Source organism: Octodon degus, unplaced genomic scaffold (genome assembly GCF_000260255.1).
Source record: "Octodon degus isolate 3935 unplaced genomic scaffold, OctDeg1.0 scaffold00010, whole genome shotgun sequence".
In the NCBI taxonomy this organism is placed as follows: domain Eukaryota; kingdom Metazoa; phylum Chordata; class Mammalia; order Rodentia; family Octodontidae; genus Octodon; species Octodon degus.
This window is the reverse complement of record NW_004524586.1, coordinates 727124-734693: the sequence shown is the minus strand read 5'-3', so window position 1 is coordinate 734693 and position 7570 is coordinate 727124.

Genomic DNA, 7570 nt, shown 5'->3' with positions numbered 1-7570 from the left:
CCGCCCCGTAGCCGCGCTGTCCGGCCTGCCGGTCCGCAATCGGGGGCAACGCCGCGCTGCTGCGGGCTGCTCGCAGGAAACGCCGCGCCGGGCGCCACTCTCCACAGCCGGCGCGGCCGCCGCTTCCGGGAGTTTGAATCCCGCGCCTGCGGCGGGCACGTCCGGCGGCGGGCGCGGCGTCCGGATTGGCTGGGAGCCTCCCGGAGGGGCGGGGTTGGCCGGACCCACGACTTGGCGGAGGGGGGACACGTCTCCTTTCGGGTCCGCCACCCACTCAATTATGTGGTTTCTCTGCGGAATTAGACCTTACTACTCTATTCTTAATGTGATAATTCGGCAATGCTGAACTGAAAGTGATTCATTTTAATTTCTTGAGCACAATTCACTCCTCTGAAGACCATTTTCTCCCTGTACTGTGTAAGACGGGGCTGGCCCGTGGGCTGAACCTTTAAACTGCCAAAAGCCTGGGGTGGGGCCCCCGGAAGGGTCACACCTACTGGCTGAAGGCTGAGATTGCCAATCGCGGTGCGGCGGAGCCCGGATTGCTTTAGCTCCCTGCGGCCTGAGCGCCTACGGGTCGAGTCGGTTCGCTAGCTGCCCTGAGAGCGAACTTCGTTGCAGGGAAGCACAGAAAGGGTTTGGCAGGGTTTGCTTGCATCTCCTAGACTAAGCATGAACTCCCTGGGAAATCGGAACGTAGGTAAGCAGCGGCAAGCCGTCCCAGGAGAGTTGGGCTCTGTACCCGTTAAACCCCAGTGTAGGGCCCCGCATTTGAGGTTATTCCTGACTGCGGCTTGACCTTGTGTAGCCTTGGGTACGTTATTACTGACTTTTTGTTTCCTGATCTGTAAAGTGACGCAAATGCTCTCTACCTCATAGTGCGGTTAGGCGCATGAAGAACTAATGCCCAGTGCTTGGCGTTTGATCCTCAGTATTTGGAATCATTTTTTGTTTGCTTTGTTTTTCCTTTTGAGACAAGTTTCACTATTCAGTTCAGGCTGGACGTGAACTTACTTTGTAGCTTAGGCTGGCCTCAGTGGCTTTTATCACACTGAGCTAAGATCTATTTTCTTCAAGGATTATTATTATTATTATTATTATTATTGGATATTGGATTTGTGAAACTTTTTCTGCATCTATTGATATGACCAGGTGGTTTTGGTTCTTGCTTCTGTTTGTGTGGTGTATTACATGTGACTATCCTGAGACAAGAGGAAACTTCTGTGATGAGGATGTGGGATCTTTATAATGTGTGCATTCTGTTTGCCAATATCTTACTGAGGAATTTTGCTTCTATACTCATTAAGATGATTGGCCTGTAGTTTCGTTTTTAAGTTGGGTCTTTGGTTTGGGGATCAGAGTGATGTTGACTTTCAGCAGTCAATTGCGAACGCTCCTTTCTTTTACACTTCATTAAAGAGTTTGAAAAGTATTGGCGCAATAACCCCGTTTAGCCTCAATTTCATTAATTCTACTCTGATACTTATGTTTTTCTCCTCTATACTAGGTTTTGCTTTAGACTACATTTTTTCCCCTTAGTTTTGTCAGTTCATCCCTGGATTATTTATTCATCTCACTCTGGTTTTCTAATGTGAGCATTAACTGTAATAAATTTCCTCCTGAGGATTGTTTTGGGTACCACAGGTTCTGTTGTGTTGTAGTGGCATTGTCTTTTGAATTCAGAAGTTAATTTTTAGTGTTCCTTGATTTCTTCTTTGACCCAGAGTGTCCAGTAGTATATTTTTAAGTTTCTAGGAATTTATAATTTTTTGTGATTTCTTTCATGTTTGGTTTCTAATTTCAAAACACTAATATCTGATAGCAAAAATGAGGTAATTTTTATTTTTTATTTTTTGATTTATTTAAGGAGATTCTGTAGACTAGTATGTGGTCAGTTTTGGAGAAGGTTCAATATGCTGCTGAGAACATTGTGTATTCTGTCTGTTGTAGAGTAGAGCATTAGATATGCATTGGGGCTGTTGAATGATGTAACGTGGCTTTGGTATTTTCTTGTTGACTTTTTGTATAGTTAATTTATCTCTGAAAATGAGCTATTGAGGTCAACTATTATGATTGTAGTGTTGGTTCGGTATTTATTATTTATGTCCAGCAGTATTTGCTTTTAAAATTTTTTTTTTTTAGTTTTTTAGAGAGAATACAAATCTAGTATTACAACACAAAAATTACAAATGATACAGAATTTCACTAACGAACATAATAAAATATAACAGTATTGCATACAACAAATTGTCTTCAATTAGTCTGTACTTGTCTTCAAATTAGTTGTTCATATTACTAGATATATGCATACAAAGTAGAAAGAAAAGAAAAGACAGAAAAGACAAAAAAAGGAAAAATAGTTGAAAAAAGACAAACAAATTAAGCAGATGGCTCAGTAGAATGAGCGCTTGCCTGGCAAGCGCAAGGGCCTGAGTTTAATCCTCGGTTCCACCAAAAAAAAAAAAAAAAAAAAAAAAAAAAAAAAAAAAAAACCAACCAAGCCAAAGCAAACCAAACCAAAAACCCCTAAGCATTATCTAATCCTTTCCATAGGCCAGCAGAATCCACAGTCCAGTTGGCCAAACCATCCTGATTACGTGCATGGATGTATTTCCTTCACACATGCTCTCATGTTCTCCTCAGGTCCGTAGTTCCTTTCTTTTGAACAGGTTCATTCTCTTTTCCAAGTATCTACTGTAACCTTCAGGGTTTTTTTTCTCTTTTGAGGTTCTCACACTGAGGAGGTATTATGGTTTGTGTGTATTTGTCAATCTATCAGTACCTTGGCTTTTCTTTATTGGTAGATTTTTTTTTTTAAATTACATTTTAAATTTCATTCCTGTTATTGGGTTATTGAGAGTTTGTGTAGCTTCTTGACTCAGCTTTGGCATTTCGTATGTATGTAAGAAAGTGTCTATTTCCTCTGTGTTTTCCATCCTGTAGGAGTACAGATTTTGGAAATAGGTATTGTTGATCTTCTCAATTTCTGTGGGGTCCATAGTGATTTTGCCTCTTCATTCCTTATTGCATTAATTTGTATTTTCCTTCCATTTCTTAAAATAAGTTTGGCTGGGGTTTATCATTTTATTTGTTCATTCAAACAACCAATGTTTTGAGTCATTAATTCTTTGTATTTTTTTCTTCATCTCCATTGCATTAATTTCTGCTATAATCTATATTAATTCCTGCCTTCTTTGGGCTTTGGCTTCACTTGCTCTTCTTTTCCTAAGAGCTGGAAGAGCATAACGAGATCGTTTATTTGAGTGTGCTCTGTTTTCCAGATGTGCAAGTTTACCACTATAAATATTCTTCTTAAGCTGGCTTTCATTCCAGCACCAATATTCAGTTATTTCCCCAGTCTTGCTTACCTAGATGTGTTAATCTGAGAAACAGATTTGATGATAAAAATAGATAATACAACAACCATTGTTAGCTATTCCTGTTTTGAAAATCTGTAACATCTGCATTGTTGTATGTTACCATGTTGCTGTCTTTTTTTCTATTTTGTTTTTGCTTCTGTTTTTACTCTTTAAAATACAATAAAATATTTTTTTTTAAAAAAAGATGGCTTGCATTGCATCCCACAGGCTCCAGTATGTTGTATGTGCATTTTTTTGATTGTAAATATTTTTAAAAGTTCTTCTTTAATTTCATCTGTGACCCACTGGTTGTTTAGGAGGTTACTTAATTTCCATGTGTTTATGGTGTGCTTGTGGTTTCTTCTGTCAATAAATTCAAGTTTCATTGCAGTGTAGTCAGATAGAATGCATGGGATAATTTTATTTCCTTTGCATTTACTAAAGCATGCTGTGTGTGCTAGTATAATGGCCTGTTTTTGACACTGTTCCATGTGCAGCTGAAAAGAATGTATATTCTGTTGTTGCTAGGTGAAACACTGTAAAAATCTACTAAGTCCATTTCTCTCTCTCTCCCTTCTTAAAAATGTATTTTTCCCCTGCATTTAGGACAGGGTCTACAGGTCTACAGGGTCTTACTACATAGATCAGACTCAGTGATTCTCCAAAGTGCTGGGATTACAGGTTCACGCCACCACGCCCAGTCTCAATCGCCATCTCAGTGCACCCTGGGTCTCAGTGCGCCCTGCGGGTGGGGCCGGTGTGGCATGCCTGGATGGAACGCAGGACACTGCATCTGCCTAAGCAGGCGCTTTAGTGCACTGAGCTATCAGGCTGGCCCTTTTTAAAAGTGTATTTAGTGTAGGAGCTGTAGGGTCTCACTACATTGATTGGACTTGTAGGATTCTCCTGTTTTCAGCCTCCCAAGCACTGGGATTACAGGTGCATACACCATGCCCAGTCTCAATCACTGTCTTAGAGAGCCGCAGGGGCAGGTCTGGTAGGCAGGATGGGAATCAAACCCCTAGTGCCTGCATCTGCCTAGGCAGGTGCTTTAATCCCCTGAGCTATCTTTCTGGCCCTTACTAAGTCCATTTTTTCCCAAGTCTCATTTAGTTCTTTTTCCTTTTTTTTTTTTGGCTGGCTCAGCCCACCCTGAGGGTGGGGCTGTCATGGCATGTGATGCTGGGGATTGAAACTCAGTCTCCTGAGGCTGCCTAAGCTTTCCGAAGTAGGCGCTGTAGACCACTGAGCTATCTTGTTGGCCCCCCCCTTTTTTTCCTATTTATCGTTTTGTGGCAGTGGTCTGTTAAAGTCCCCCTGTGCACTTGTATTATTGCTCACTTCATTCTTCATGTGTGTTAAAATGTGTCTTATGTAGATGAGTATCTAGTGCATGTGTATTTATAACTGTTATGTCTATCTTACAGTTTTCCCCTAACAAGTATGTAGTGATGTTCTTTACCTCTTTGAATCACTTTTGATTTTTTTAAAAATTAATTTCATCGAGAAAGAAGCGATGAGACAATTTCAAAACAGGTTAGTAGGACAGTTATAATAATTAATACATTGCATATTTTAGTCTTTGTATTAGTTATTCGTACTCTTTGAGTGTGTTCTTTGTGTATAGAAATGCTACTGATTTCTGAGATGCAGACATGATACCTTGTCTAAACACTGTTAGTACAAATTTTTCTTCTCATTGAACTGAGAGAAAGTAGCTGTATATCTATCCTATTTTGTATATACATACATATATATATAATATATTCCCGACAAAGTGGTCCTTCATTTATATCCCCCCTTTTTGTTTAGTTTTGTCAGATATGGGTATTACACTGCCATTCAAATATTGTAGGTGTGTGAATTCAGCAGAATGACCCAATATAGTCCAATAGCCCATAATAGTAGTGGTTATCCGTAGGACTGGCAATGTCAGAAGTTGTTGACTTGAGCCTTTTACAGCTCAGCATATTAACGCAGCTTTACTTTTTTTTATTTTTTAAATTTTATTTATTTATTTATCTATTTGTGTGTGTGTGTGTGTGTGTGTGTGGCCAGCTCAGCCCACCAGGGGGTGGGGCTGGCTGGCATGTGGTGCTGGGGGATTGAACCGCGGTCCCTGTGCTTTGCTGAGCTTATTCTAAGTAGGTGTTTTAGACCACTGAGCCATCTCACCAGCCCAGCTTTACTTTTTATACCTCGTTTTTATACTTTTCTGCTGGATGGTTAAGACCAAGATAAAGCAAGACCTATATGATAAGAAATGTAGCTTCTGTATCTGAGAAGGTCAGTCAAATTCTGTCAGGATTTACCCTGAAACCATGTACAGCAGTTTACAGATCTTTTGTCAGTGTCAGTCATCTGGAAGAGTCACGGCCATTGCTTGGCCAATTTGCTCTCTGTGAAAGCCTGAGAGCATGTTTTCTCTCCATGTGACTCTCCTTAGGAACTCTACATCGTCAATCACTTTCCTCTCTGGCCCCATAATCTCCTTAAACAGAAAATTTGGGACACCACTGAGTTACAGGATGTTACAGTACAGGTTCTCCTATGTCCTGAATCTTCACTGACCTTGAAGGGTTCGGGCCAAAATATTGTGAAGTTAAGCTCAACTGCTTATGTTATAGGGTAACAATATCATTAAGCTTCTCGTCTGGAGGGTTAACAACTTAAGTTTGCAGACAAAATAATTAGAGAAAAAGAAGGGCTACACTTTGGGTTTGAAGTTGATATTATCAGCAATTAGAATAGCTACTGCTGTGGTTTGTGTTTAGTTGTCCCTCCAAAGCATCATGCAGTTATGGGTGGGGACTCAAGAGTTTGAGATTAATTCATGGTCAAGGCTGGGATTATGGGTCTTAGTACTGCTGGGATTAGGGGTATTAGTACTGCTGGGATTATGGGTATTAGTACTATACTCTGCCTAGGGCATATAGCCCCAATGCCCCTTAAGGGAGACAGACTTTCTCTCTGTAGCCATTGTTACTGTTACTCTTCCCTTCGTTCCTCTCTGCTCTTTGCTGCTGCCATAAACTGCTGCCCTCTGCCATGTGCCAGTCTACCTTGGAGCCAGCTGAGTATGGACTAAAACATCCATTAACTGTGAGCTAAATAAACCTTTCCTTCCTTCATTTTGAATGTTGGGTATTTGTCCCAGCAACAGGAAGAGAGTGAGACTGGTACCCCTGCTTTTTTATGGTTTCCTGTCACATGCAATATTGTTTCCTATCCTTTGATACTCAGTCTGTGAATTTTTTGAGTTAAAGGTATTTCTTGTATATAGCATATTGTTGAATTTTGATTCTTAATCGACTGTGCCATGCTGCTTCTTTTGATTGGTGAATTGAGGCCATTTACATTGATGGCTATAGCTGATGTGTATTGGCTTATCTTTGTCATATTATTTTCCTTCTATGGACTCTACTTTACTCCTCTTTTTAATTACTTTCTCTGTTTCATGTTTCCTTTCTGTTCTAAAAGATGTGGTTCTTTCTGGCTTTTTGTAGAATGTCTCTCATCACTCTTTGTTAGAGTTAATTTGGTTGTCATGAACTTGTCTAGTTGTTCATTATCGTGGAAAAATCTTATCGCACCATTGAATTCGATAGATAGTTTTTCAGGGTACATCAAGCTGGCTTGGAAGTTATTTTCTTTCAAGAGATGAAATACTTCACTCCAAGATCTTCTTGATTTGATGGTTTGTGTTGAGAAATCTGCTGTGATTCCCTTGTAGGTGATCTGTTTCTCTCCTCTAATAGCTTTTAATATTCTTTTTTTTTTTTTTCTGTATCTCTGGGATCTTGATTATTAGGTGTCTAAGTGTAGATTTATTTTGATTATGGTTCATTGAAGCTCTATATACCTTACTTAACTGTATGTCAGATTCCTTTGTCATGTTTGGGAAATTTCCTGCTATTGCTTCTGGAAATAGTCTTTTTATATCATTTGGGGTAACTCCTGCTTTTTCATTGGCATCTACCAGTCTTGTATTATTTTTCTCTTCATCATCTTGCAGCTATTCAACTGTTATTCTCTGGTTCCTTGTTTTTTCTTTATTTTAATGAGAAAATAAAGATAAAGTAGCAATGAAACAGTTTCAAATCAGGTTAGTAGGACAGTTCCAATAATTAATACATTGCATATTGTTGTCTTCATGGTTGTTCAAAGGACAAGATGCAGACATAATATCTTTTTTCTTCATAATATCTTGT